The sequence below is a fragment of the Rhinolophus sinicus genome, linkage group LG04 (genome assembly GCF_036562045.2).
Source record: "Rhinolophus sinicus isolate RSC01 linkage group LG04, ASM3656204v1, whole genome shotgun sequence".
In the NCBI taxonomy this organism is placed as follows: domain Eukaryota; kingdom Metazoa; phylum Chordata; class Mammalia; order Chiroptera; family Rhinolophidae; genus Rhinolophus; species Rhinolophus sinicus.
The window spans coordinates 106,831,067-106,845,258 of NC_133754.1; positions in this window are offsets into that span (position 1 = coordinate 106,831,067).

Here is a 14,192-nt window from a genome sequence, read left to right on the forward strand (position 1 = left end):
GCTCAGGTACGGTCCCATCAGTGTAGGAATAGGCCCCGCCCCCCTCTACCTGGCTACCTGCTCCAGCCCTGCCGCCACAATCCTCCTAGTGTCACCCCCGGATGTCTCCCACCCTACTGCCCATGCCAGATGTCCCCGTGCTGCATGTCCTCTCCCCTCCATGGCCTCTTCCCACAGCTCTCCAGAGCTCCCACCTCCCCACACACATCCCTACCCATCACATCTCCCTCCCCAGCTCTAGGCCCCAGATGGGTAGGAGGGGCAGCCACCACCAGGCCACTCAGTCACCCAAGCCCTGGGCCTCGGGGCCCATCAGCCAATGACCTGTGCTGCCCCAGTGCCTGCGTGTTAACTTGATTCCTCTTGGCCACCCCAGCACGTGGGGGCTGCTGTTCCCATTTTCCCCAATAGGAAACAGGCGAAGGTGGGAGGTCCCTCAGCCAAGAAAGAGGGACTCTGCACTTGAGGTGTGAGCTCAACCACATCTCGTTCCAGTCCCGTGATGTGTCCTGAGCAGACGCCTCCTCCTCACCCCTCATCCCTTTCCTGGGCCCCTGCCTGGCCCCACAGACCACTCTTGACAGAGCCCCTGCTCCTCCCACCCACCAAAGGTTATGGCAGGTTCTTTTTAGTTCAGAGCCTAGAAATGAACACAAAATCTTGTCTGGGATTCCAGGAGACTCCAGACTGAAAAGAAAACAATCCAAGGAACATTCTAGAAAATTTAGAGATGAAATACATCGTTGTGCTCTCCCAGGTCCTGACCTCTGACTCCATCACATCCTCCACAGGCTGCCTGGGATTCCTGGGGCCCTGTCCCTCGTCCTCAGTTCTAGCCCCCCTCCACCAGGGGTCTGCGCCCCCGTCCTCCGTCCTCAGTGCCGGGCCCCCCCCTCCACCAGGGGTCTGCGCCCCCGTCCTCCTCAGTGCCCGGGCCCCCCTCCACCAGGGGTCTGCGCCCCCGTCCTCCTCAGTGCCGGGCCCCCCCCCACCAGGGGTCTGCGCCCCCGTCCTCCGTCCTCAGTGCCGGGCCCCCTCCACCAGGGGTCTGCGCCCCGTCCTCCTCAGTGCCCGGGCCCCTCCACCAGGGGTCTGCGCCCCGTCCTCCTCAGTGCCGGGCCCCCTCCACCAGGGGTCTGCGCCCCGTCCTCCTCAGTGCCGGGCCCCCCACCAGGGGTCTGCGCCCCGTCCTCCTCAGTGCCCGGGCCCCCTCCACCAGGGGTCTGCGCCCCGTCCTCCTCAGTGCCCGGGCCCCCTCCACCAGGGGTCTGCGCCCCGTCCTCCTCAGTGCCCGGCCCCCCACCAGGGGTCTGCGCCCCGTCCTCCTCAGTGCCGGGCCCCCCACCAGGGGTCTGCGCCCCGTCCTCCTCAGTGCCGGGCCCCCCACCAGGGGTCTGCGCCCCGTCCTCCTCAGTGCCGGGCCCCCCACCAGGGGTCTGCGCCCCGTCCTCCTCAGTGCCGGGCCCCCCCCCACCAGGGGTCTGCGCCCCCGTCCTCCTCAGTGCCGGGCCTCCCCCCACCAGGGGTCTGCGCCCCCGTCCTCCGTCCTCAGTGCCCGGGCCCCCCTCCACCAGGGAGTCTGCGCCCCAGCCCCATGCTCAGCATCCTGCTGTGACAACATCACTCACGGACAGAAGAGGGTGAGCATACAAGCACCCGGGCGCCTGGTACTGCCCTTGGTGTCCACTGTCAGGCCCGGGTCCGGGAGCTGGCCACACTCCCACGCTTGCCCACGGATGCCTCCCGTCCTCCTGGTGGTGGCAGAGCACCCTTCCCCTCTTCTGTGCCTGTCACCACCCTCATTGACGAGGGACCTGAGGTTCTGAACCCAGGACCTCACAGCAACTGAGACTAGGGTTTCCCTTGCCCTCCCCACATGTGCACAGGCACTATACACACGTGCACACATGGACACAACACTCCTGTATACACACCCATGTGTACACATGTGCACAACCTTCCTGTACACACGTGCACACACATGAGCATGCTGCTGGGCCTCAGCCCAGCCCCCAATGGGTCTCTCTTGTTTGCCTCCCTCTATGAGCTCCTCCCCCAGCCTCTTTTTGGGGAAACAGAAGCATATTTGTCATCCAGAGAGTCATCATGAGTTTGCAGTTTCCTCAGGGGGTTTCCGGAGGCGCCAGACAGGTTCTCAGAGCACAGGGAGTGGGAAACTAGATGGGGACAGAGGAATCAGCTCCAGGACACGGTGGCCAGCGGCATGTGGCCAGCTCGGTACTATTTCACTGTGTGCCTGTCAGAGAAGTAAGGGTGAGGGCAGGGGAGCTGTGCTCAGGAGCCCTCCCACCTGCCAACACCGAGGACGTGCCTGACCACCCGCTCTGCCACCCCAGGCATCCGTGCAATGGGAGCCTCCTCTGGGAACCTCACGAGCACAGTCTGGGGTAGCACTGCTCAGTTAAAGCGCCATCCCTGCAAAGTGCTCTATGCATTTACCACTTTGCTGGCAGATGTAGCCAAAGCAGGTTTCTGATAGAGAGAGCAAGGTTGTCGTCCCGAGCTGGGCAGGCTGAATGGAGCCCAAGGTGGCTGTGCCCCACATGGGATCCCTCTTGGCCTTGCTGGGGTCCGCGGTGAGAGATACTGTGAACCCGCCCACTCCCCTCCAGCCCTTCTCCGGGGCCTGTCCAGGGCTAGGAAGATGCACTGCTCTCCAATCCCTTGCAGCCATCGAAGCCCCATGTAAACTATCTCCGTCGTTACCAAGGCTGGGCTGGAGGCTGCTTCTTGGTTGCCAGGCAGATGTGACTAGTGCTTGTGCCTCCTCTAGGCTCTGAACTTGGGGGGCAGCAGAGGTTCTCAAGGTCAGCAGACCCCTGTGGCTCAGCCTGGCATGTCCTGTCCAGTCTGCAGTCTCTTTACCTGCCACGAGGGGCAAGATCCTGATTCCTGGGTAAATTTCTTCTGGGCAGAAACCCTGGGGTGTTCTCTATGTTTGTCCTGCTCTCTGAGAGACAAAGCTGGGAAAAGGTGGCAGAAACGCAGGGAAATGCGACCGAGATGCCGGTGTAAAGGTGACAGTGACGCTTGGGTGAAGGTGACAGATTCCAGATCTGCAGATTCCTTGATCTCATACTTGCAGCCTCCAGACTGAGACATAAATGCCCTTTTTGTTGAAGCTGCCCAGGCTATGGACCCTGTTATACGAGTAGCAGCCTGGACAGACTAAAGCAGTGCTTTCAGGAAATGTCCAACAGACAAGCGGGCCCGTCACCTGACACCTGCGAGGCCATGGCTCTGTAGGGCCCTGAGGAGGGTGCCATTCCGAGTGAGGCATGGTCAGTGCCTATCCCAGGGCCTCAGGACCCCTCTGGTGAGCTGTGATGGTCCAGGGTGCTTGTCCCTTGGCTTGGGCTGGGCCACTTCCCGTGACTGCTTTTTTCTTCCATCCGTGACCCACCAAGACCCTGCCCTCGAGGTCCAAAGCCAGTCCCTGAGCCCAGGCTGTTCTTGGACCCTTCCCCCTGCTCTCAGCCTCAATGATGATGGCCCCTTCTCTGATAATGCCTGGACTCTGGGCCTGGATCTGAGATCTGCAACGGCCCAGCCTACTGGCACAACCCACGAGCCAGGCCTCTCTCCCATCTGCCCACCCCCAGCTGCTCAGAGCCCCCAAAGGCCTTTCCTCTTAGGGTGGGATTTAGGGAGGGAAAACAATAGGGCAGCGGTATCTAGGCTCAGCACCCCCCACCCCCCACTCTCTGCCATGAGATCCCCACTCTGTCAACCACCTGGTTAGTCAGTGCTTGTGACCTGGAATGAATTAAATCCATCGGAGCATGAAAAGCACAACAGGTCAGACCTCTCCTGTTGGCCCTCCTGCTTCACAGCCCTCACTGTCTGCCCAGACTCCCCATCTCCACACCCCAGCAACAATAACTGCTCATGATCCATGTCTCTGCACCTTTGAACATGCTGGTCCCTTGGCTGGAACACTCCTTACTAATCCCCCATCTACTCACTCTTCAGGTCTTGGGTAAAATGCCACCTCCTCCAGGAAGCCCTTCCTAACATTCCAGTAAGAATACTGTCATGCATCGCATAAAGACATTTCGGTCAACGATGGACCACATATATGACAGTTGTCCCATAAGATTATAACAGAGCTGAAAAATTCCCATTATCTAGTGACATAGCTTTGTAACATCATAGCATTACTCGTATGTTCATGGTGATGCTGGTTGGTGTAAACAAATCTACTGCATTGCAAGTCATATGAAAGTATAGCACACACAATGATGTACGTTTGTAACAGGGTAGAATGCTTCTGCTTCCCTCCCTGACTCCACCTTAATTCCAGCCCAGCGTTTCTATAGATATGCTAATTGACTGGAGGGGTTCTGCCTGAGACTTGAGTAACTTCTGGTCCGACCTATTGGGAACAAAGAGATTTGGAGATTCTGACCTCTTGCCCCATCCCTCCTTCCTTCCCTAGATATATAGGGTGCTGGAACTTGGGGTGCTCTTAAGACGGACTTGAGAAACGTAGAAAGCTCCCATCTTCTTGTTACAGCATTGTCTTGATAAATAAAACCTTTCGTTATTCCAAACTCTTATCTATTGAATATTAAATATTTGATGCCCTGAGCACACGGGCCTTGTGACAGCAACATGTACAGTACATAATACATGATAATAAATGACTATGTTACCGGTTAATATATTTACTATACTATACTTTTTATCGTTATTTCAGAGTGAACTCTATCTACTTATAATAAGATTTTGCTATAAAACAGTAGCTGTGTTATGCTGGCAGTAGCATCATACATTTCATATTTAACTGGTCTCTTGACTGCGTCATTTTCTCTTGTGCTTGATCTAATCTCATGTCGTTCTGTTCTTCATGGACCCTAAGCATACAAATCCACTGTTAATGTTGCCAGTAGGAGGCTACGTCAAGTGATTGAACTAGAAACAAAATTAAAAGCTATTAAGGGCTGTGAAGGTAGAAAATCACCACTCAGGCATATCCCACTGGACCATAGATAGCTTCCATCTTGAAGAACAAGAACAAAATGATCGAAGATGTTAATAGATCTGCTTCACTAAAGGCAATGAGACTAACAAAACTTCAAGAAGACCCTGTATCAGATATGGAGAAACTTCTAATGACCTGAAGACCAGGCACAGAAGCGGGTCCCTCTCAGGACCATAACTATCACGGCCAAAGCAATAAGTTTGTTTACAATGTTGAAAGAAAAGGCTGGACCCAACTATGACGATGAATTTACTGCTGGTTCTGGGTGGCTTAAGTAACTCAAGTATCATTATTCATTACTTAATGTGAAAGTGGGTGGTGAGTCTGAGTGCTGATGTGAGGAATTTTTGGAAATGCTAGATAAGCTGATTGTGGAGGGAAATTACTTGCCAGAGCAAATATTTGATATGGATGAAACCTCCCTATTCTGGAAACAGATGCCTGAAAGAACTTTCACCCAGAAGGCCAAGTCGATGCCAGGTTTCAATGCAGTTAAGGGCAGGATAATAGTCTTGCCTGGGGGCAACAAATGGGAGCCCCTCGTGATTGGCACAGTGAGAACCCAGGGCCTTCCGGTGTATCAACAGGCACACAGTGTGGGTGTACTATAGGAGCGATGAGAAGTCACAGATGACCCAGCTCCTCTCCCAAGATGCCCTCCCGATCACTATGTCAGTGAAATGGAGAAGTACTGTTTGGAGAATAACATACCTTTCAAGATTTAGCTTATTGTTGGTAATGCTCCCAGACAGCCTCTTTTATTGGGGATCTTCATCCCGGCATCAGACTGGTGTTCCTCCCTCCAAACAGCACCTCTTGGACCCACCCAATGGGCCAAGGAGTTATAGCAGCTTTAAAGGTGTATTATCTGAGGGGAATTTTGCCCAGGCTATTGCAGCAACTGAGGAAGACACCCAGAAGTTACTGATGCAATTCTGGAAGGATTACACCATTTATGACTGCATCTGTGACCTTGCTGGGATTTGGGATGAAGTCACCAAGGAGTGTATGAATGGCATCTGGAAGAAGACACTCAAGAGGTTCGCCCATGACTTCAAAGGATTTGCCAAGGATGAGGAGGTTGCAAAAATCACCAAGACTGTGTGAGATGGCAAACAACTGTATCTTGGGTGTGGGTGAACGTGACATTGAGGAGCTCCTGGAGGGGGTTCATGAGGAACTGACTAATGAAGAGTTGTTGGAACTGGAACAGGAACATGTAGCTGAGGAAGAGGCAAGAGAAAAGGAAACTGCAGGAGAAGAAAAATAAGAAGGACCTCCAAGACAATGAATGAAAAATTTAGAAGAAGATCCCACAAGGAAATTCCATGAAGAGTCTAGAAGAAGCTTTTGTAGAACTCAGCAAGATCCTTAAAAAGTTTGAAAACGTGGACTCCAACAATAAAATACAGAGGGTGCCAAAAAAAATGTATACACATTTTAAGAAAGGAACTGTATTAAAATTGTAATACTCAATGTATACTGACAACAAAAGATAAATACAAGTCACGTTTGACTTCTGCAATTATAAGCGGTGCTCAAAGTGGTTACCGTCAGCATCTAGACACTTCTGATTACATCGAACTACTGCTTGAGCAACGTTGACCAAAGTGTCCACTTGTGTACATTTTTCTGGCACCCCCCATATTTTAATTAATAGAGAGGAATGGTCATGGTGTATTATCTACTTAAGAGAAAATCTCTGAAGAAAAAAAGTAATAAACCAAGCAAAGCACCATGGACATATTTCTGGAAAGAGTGACACCTCCGCAAGAAGAATCTCAGGCAGGTTCTTCAGTAGATATCCCAGAGAAAGGCATTGTTGTCATAAGAGATGACAGTTCTGTGCCTGTTACTGCCCCTGAGGACCTCCCAGTGGGACAAAGGTGGAGGTGGAGACAGTGATATTGATGAACTTAACCTTGTGTAGGCCTAGGCTAATAATATGTTTGTGTCTTAGTTTTTAACAAAAAAGTTTAAAGAGTAAAACAAATTAAAAAATTTTAAATAGAAAAAAGCATATAGAAGAAAAAAATATTTGTATAGCTGTACAATGTATTTATGTTTTAAGCTAAGTGTTATTACAAAAGAGTCAAAAAGTTAAAAAATTAAAAGTTTATAAAGTAAAAAAGTTACAGAAGCTAAGGTTAACTTATTATTGAAGAAAAAAACATTTTTATAAATTTAGTTAGTGGAGGCTAACTGTACAGTTTATAAGGTCTACAGTAGTGGACAGTACGTCCAAGGCCTTCACACTCCCTCCCCACTCACTCACTGACTCACCTGGAGCAACTTCCAGTCCTGTAAGCTCTATTCATGTTAAGTGCCATATACAATACAGGTGGACCATTTTTAATCTTTCATACCGTATTTTTACTGTACTTTCTCTATGTTTAGATATGTTTTGACACACAAATACTTACCATTGTGTTACAGTTGCCTACAGTATGCAGTACAGTTGCCTACAACATGCTGTACAGGTTTGTAGCGCAGGAGCAATAGGCTAAACCATACAGCCTAGGAGTGCAGTAGGCTGTACCATCTAGATTTGTGTAAATGCACTCTGTGATGTGTGCACAACAAGGGAATCACCTAACAAGGCATTTATCAGAACACATTCCTGTCCTTAAGGGACCCATGACTGTAGTTTCTCATCATGGCTACCACAGTATTGGGGTGCCTTTCCTTCCTCCAGAGCTGTGCAGGGGCTGGAAGGGGTTGCCTGGGGTGGGAAGAGAGCTCCCATTACCAAAGGTGTGTGGGGAGGGGCTGTGTGAGGGATGTTGTGTGAGGAAGGGACAGTGTGTGAAGGAAGATGTGAGGGAAGATATTTGAGGGAGGGTGTGAGGGAGGGAGAGAGGGAGGGAGTGAGAGGAGGTGTGAGGGAGGGTGTGAAGAGTTGGTTAGGTAGGGACTTGGTGTGGGTGTTGGGACGGTGTAATATGAAGCAGGGCCATGTATCTGATTAGTGGATGTTCATGTGAGGGAGGGAGTTTGGGTCTCTGGCTCTTGACCAGGAGGGATATGGTTACAAACCGGGTGTGCCACAGGCTCTTGTTTTCGGGGCCCCAAATGCAGCTGCATCTTGCACAATACAGGGTTCCCCTTTGCAAGAGGGTGGTGTTGACTCTGCAGGCACAGGGCCAGGTTGGGGGGGGGGGCGCTGACACTGCTGGAATTGGGGTTGCTATTTATAGTTCCCACCCAGTCAGCTCTGAGGCAAGGCTGAGAGGGAGCCCTGCCCACTCAGGCCCCTTGTGTCCCCACAAACCTCTCCACAAAACCCAGGCCCTGGGTCAGGCCCCTGCTATGGGACCCACAGTGTCACAGATGAGTATCTGTGAGGGGTCGGGCTCGGAGGGGGCTCCAGAGATGGAGAGCTGGGTGGGCCTGTTCTGTCCCCAGGCCTGCCCGCTGGAGTTTGGTCAGCTTACCTGTAGGATGAGGGCAAGAACGGTACCCCTTTTAGAGAGTGGGGCCCTCCCTCAGCACTGGCGAGGTGGCAGCTGATTTTTATCCCACCTGGAGGTGGAACAGAACCCCATCTCCCAGCTGAGAGGTCCTGGAGGGCAGAGGCCAAGCAGGTCTGGGGAAGGGTCGCTGCCCTGGGTCAGCTTCCCAATGCCACACAGATCCAGTGCTTAGTTAGTTTCCACGTGAAATAAATACTTGAGAGAAAGAGAAGAAAAACATTAAAACATTTAGCCCCTTGATTTTTAAAAATAATGGCATGAGGAAAGAGGGATTAGTCAATTAAAGGCAGGTGGAAGGCCCCTGAGGGTGGGAAGAGGAAAATGGAAGGGTGTGGGTGTGGTGGGTATGGGAGCAAATGGCCGTCTTCCCAGCCCAGCAGGCCCACCCTGTCTGGTTATCACCTCCTGGGGGTGGGCAGGGTGGTGATGGTCATGGCTGACTCTGCCTGTCCTTCCTCCTCCTTCCTCGGCTCAGGTCAAGTGTGGACGGTGGGGATGGAGAGGCAGGGGAGGGAAACCTGTAGAGTGAACTGGACCTGGAGGACACACCCAGTGTTTGAGCCAGGCAGGATAAACTGGTGCCCTGGGATGCAGGCAGGGGACCTGAGCCATGAGGACACACCAGCAAGGTCGTGGGAGAGACGGAGGGACCCTGTCTGGGCTTCCACAGGCACAGAGCTACTTCCTCACCTGAAGACACTGGAAGGGCAGCCTGGAGACAACCCCTCTCCCCCTATGCCTATCTGTCCATCATATGCTATCATTTATCTGTCAGTCTGTCACCTCTCTATCACCTACCTGTCTATCATCTATCATTTATTTATCCATTAATCTGTTATCTATCGATCAAGTATTCAGTTAATCATACATATCCCTATCACCCATCTATCATCTATCATGTACCGTGTTTCCCCGGAAATAAGACCAAGTCTTATATCAATTTTTGCTCCAAAAGACGCATTAGGGATTACGTTCAGGGGATGTCATCCTGAAAAATCATGCTAGGACTTATTTTCTGGTTAGGTCTTATTTTTGGGGAAACACAGTACCAATGGATAAATGTATCAGCTCTTGTCCATTCATCTACCATCATCTATCGTTTACAGTAAGAAGGGTAAGCATACAGTCCCCCTCCCCCGTCTCACTCAGAACCCCCCTCAAGCCAGGTTCATAGTGCCTCAGAGTTCTTCCCTCTGCCAAGCCCCCTTCTCTATGTGTGTCCCTCTGTGGCATCCCCCCAACTCTGTGTATGCATCTCCTTGCTCTACACCCTTTGCTCACTCTTGGGGTCTCTGATGTCCCCCGGGGGGACAAAGCTGAGCTCCGGAGTGGGGCAGAGAGGAGAGTTATACAGGAGTGGGCATGTTAGGGTCCAGAAGGAGCCACTGAAAGTTGTCACACCTGGGGGCTGGGTCCACCTGGGCCTTCTCTCTGGGCTTCGGTACACATGTCTGAGTGAGTGGGTATGCTGTAGACATTAACTGAGCACCTACTGTATGCTGGACATAGTGCCAAGGACACAGGCCATGGATGGTGGTATCTGGTGGGACAGCCGAACCAGACCAAGTAAGTAAATAAAAGCACAGCCATGAATGGGGCCCGCCCCCCTCATCGCAAGCAGAGCCCCTCTGCCCTTGGGGAGACCGGCGGCTACTTCCTTCCTGGGGTGCAGCTCTGGTCTTGGGCCAGTGTGGCAAGGGTGGATGGGGCTCAGACACTGGCCAGAGAGACACAGTGGTCAGTGAGGCCATCCTACAGCACCAAAGGCTAAGTAAACCTAAACAGCCCACTGTGACAGCGACAAGTGGAGGGGTCGGAGACCTGTGGGGAGAACCTCAGGGCTGACCCTGGAAAACGGCAGCACAAACCAAGGCCTGAGACAGGGATGTGTCTGGAGTGAGGCTCAGGGGGCTGGAGTTGCTGTTGAGGTTTGAGTCTGGGAGCTGGTGGAGAGAGAGGTGAGGGCCATCATGTGTGCCTGGTGGGGGCACTTGGGGACAGGGACCATTGAGGTCAAGAAGCAGAGCCCTACCTGGGATGGGGCGTTTGGGGGTCTGGGATGCACAGACCCATCCACTGTTTTCCCAGTATCCCCAGAACCCAGGGAGGCCAGCCTGACTTGGTGGCCCGGGATTCAGTCCAGCCTTCTGGGCCTATCCCTCTTCAGCTGTGTTCGGGCAGACTTCCGGTCCTGGCCAAAGGAGGAACCAGTCCATCCGTTGGCCATGTCTGAGGTGCTGCCTCATGAGACCAGAACACAGGCTGGCATCCCTCCCTCATGGCTGCCGGCCAGCCATACTGCAGGAAGGCCACGGGCCACTCCAGGCCATCCCAGGGACTGTGTGGTAGAGCTGGACCCGAGGGAGGGGGCCTGGACACTGCCCTAAATACACTAGGATGTCTGGGAGCAGGAGGGCAAGGAGGATGGGACGGGGCGCATCAGACAGGCTGGCAAGAGGGCCTGTACAAGGAGAGGGCCTGACCGCCTGCTGCTTCCTGCCAAAAGTGAGAGGGGAAAGTAGGTGTGTTCACAGTGACCAGCAGGAGAGAAGGTGTGAGTCCAGGAACCTCCTTGCTACCCGTCCCAGGGCCTGCCTGCTGCACACCTCTGCGCCTTCCCCCCTAAGATCCCCCGCATCCCGGCCACAAAGACGTGTCCACCAAGATGTGTCCACCCACTGCCCAGCTGCTCACTTGCTTCTTCTTGGACCTTGTCCCATGTGGCATCACCTTTAAAAACCCTCTGTATGGGACACTCACTGGAGCAGAGCTGCCTGATAGCCCCATGCTGCAGTCACTAGCACTTTTCCAACCCTGTTTCATCATTTCCCTGTGGAGTATTTGTAAGCAAAGCTCAGGACTGGATGTCTCACCCACCAGCTTTGTGCAGAGCTGATCCTTTAGCCCCACAGACCGGACTGCGGGGTCACCTGACCATATTAAGGGAACAGATGTTGGAGCCACCGCAGGCTCTGGTGGGGATGGGGAAGAGACGTGATGGGGAGAGGAGGAGGGGTGAAGGCCACAGGCATTCGCAGGTATCCCAGGCACGCAGAGGGTACCAGATGAGGGCAGACCTGCCACCTCAAGGAGGTAAGGGGGTGGGACAGGCAGGGTCATGGTGGAGGCGACAAGGGGCAGAGTAAGGGCTCAGGCCCTGTAGGCCTGGGGGTAGATGGAAGCAGCTGGGGGTTCCAGGCAGGACTGCTGGGACAGGCCAGCCCCCCCCCCCCCCCGAGATAGCAGCTGGTCCCTGTTAGGGTCTCTGCAGGATCGCAGGTGCCTGGGTCAGCCCTGCTGTCGTTGGCACGCTCGCTAGGCCTTCCGGAAGGGCGGTGTTGGGCATCATCTTAGGGTGGGACACGCCTGTGGGTATGGAGGGAAGACACATGGCATGAGGCTGCAGGAAGCAGTAAGTGCTGGAACTTTCCATGAGGGGCTGGTCAGGGGCTGAGTGCCTTGAGGACAGTAGGGGCCGTCTGGAGATGCCAATGGAGGATGCTTCCCCAAGGGCATCCTGTGTGCCACCCTTCCTCCAATCCCTGTGGAGGAGGGTCTTGGCTTCTGATCCCAAATGCCCCCAAAGTTGACATGGGGACCAGCCACTGCCCTGCAGCTCTGACACAGGCACCCCAGGCCAGTCACCTTAAAAATTGCTCCACCTGAACCAGATTTGAGGAAACACCTGGGAGCCCCTGAACCAGAGCAGGGGGCGAGACCTTGGGGTTTTGTTCTGTTCTGCTATAAATGAGCTAGTGGAAAGCCTGGCAATGCATGATAGGTCTGCCATGTGGGCAGCAGTATTGTGTCAAGGCTGGTTTTCTGACCTGGTTATCATGTGTGGTCATGTCAGTGAACCCATTTCTGGGAGGTTCACACTTAAGTTTTTGGTAGTCAGTGCAGCATGTGTCACTCACTGGAGCCCCAGCCAGATGGGATGGGCGCGGAGCCACAGGCAGGCTCCTAATAAAACAAAGGATGACCTGTGACGAGACTTCTTGACATGCTGTCTCCTGGGCCCAGGCTACCAGGAGCTCTGAACCATTCTTCCGTGCTCTAAAGTAAAAAAAAGACACTAGGGCATTAGAAACCCAAGACCCTACTATCTGCCGAAAAACCTGACCCAGTATGTCAGGACCCAAGGGAGCTGCTCAAGCTCACGGTTCTGGAGAAGGCACCTGTGGTTCGAACCATGACCCCATGACTGCCCTGAGTAGGAGGGGAGGCCAGTATAGGCTGGGTTCTGGGGGTACAGGGTGGGGCCCAGGCCCGGGGGTGGGGAGAACAGCATAGGCTGGGGTTCTAGGGGTACAGGGTGGGGCCCAGGCCCGGGGGTGGGGAGAACAGCATAGGCTGGGGTTCTAGGGGTACAGGGCAGGGCCCAGGCCCGCGGGTGGGGGTGCAGGACAGCATAGGCTGGGGTTCTGGGGGTACAGGGCGGGGCCCAGGCCCAGGGGTGGGGAGAACAGCATAGGCTGGGTTCTGGGGGTACAGGTCAGGGCCCAGGCCCGGGGATGGGGAGGACAGCATAGGCTGGGGTTCTAGGGGTACAGGGCAGGGCCCAGGCCCGCGGGTGGGGGTGCAGGACAGCATAGGCTGGGGTTCTGGGGGTACAGGGCGGGGCCCAGGCCCGGGGGTGGGGAGAACAGCATAGGCTGGGGTTCTAGGGGTACAGGGCAGGGCCCAGGCCCGCGGGTGGGGGTGCAGGACAGCATAGGCTGGGGTTCTAGGGGTACAGGGCGGGGCCCAGGCCCGGGGTGGGGAGAACAGCATAGGCTGGGTTCTGGGGGTACAGGTCAGGGCCCAGGCCCGGGGATGGGGAGGACAGCATAGGCTGGGGTTCTAGGGGTACAGGGCAGGACCCAGGCCCGCGGGTGGGGGTGCAGGACAGCATAGGCTGGGGTTCTGGGGGTACAGGGCGGGGCCCAGGCCCGGGGGTGGGGAGAACAGCATAGGCTGGGGTTCTAGGGCTACAGCGCAGGGCCCAGGCCCGGCAGTGGGGGTGGGGAGGACAGCATAGGCTGGGGTTCTAGGGGTACAGGGCAGGGCCCAGGCCCGCGGGTGGGGGTGCAGGACAGCATAGGCTGGGGTTCTGGGGGTACAGGGCGGGGCCCAGGCCCGGGGGTGGGGAGAACAGCATAGGCTGGGGTTCTAGGGGTACAGGGCAGGGCCCAGGCCCGCGGGTGGGGGTGCAGGACAGCATAGGCTGGGGTTCTGGGGGTACAGGGCGGGGCCCAGGCCCGGGGGTGGGGAGAACAGCATAGGCTGGGTTCTGGGGGTACAGGTCAGGGCCCAGGCCCGGGGATGGGGAGGACAGCATAGGCTGGGGTTCTAGGGGTACAGGGCAGGGCCCAGGCCCGCGGGTGGGGGTGCAGGACAGCATAGGCTGGGGTTCTGGGGGTACAGGGCGGGGCCCAGGCCCGGGGGTGGGGAGAACAGCATAGGCTGGGGTTCTAGGGCTACAGCGCAGGGCCCAGGCCCGGCAGTGGGGGTGGGGAGGACAGCATAGGCTGGGGTTCTAGGGGTACAGGGCAGGGCCCAGGCCCGCGGGTGGGGGTGCAGGACAGCATAGGCTGGGGTTCTGGGGGTACAGGGTGGGGCCCAGGCCCGGGGGTGGGGAGAACAGCATAGGCTGGGGTTCTAGGGGTACAGGGCAGGGCCCAGGCCCGCGGGTGGGGGTGCAGGACAGCATAGGCTGGGATTATGGGGGTACA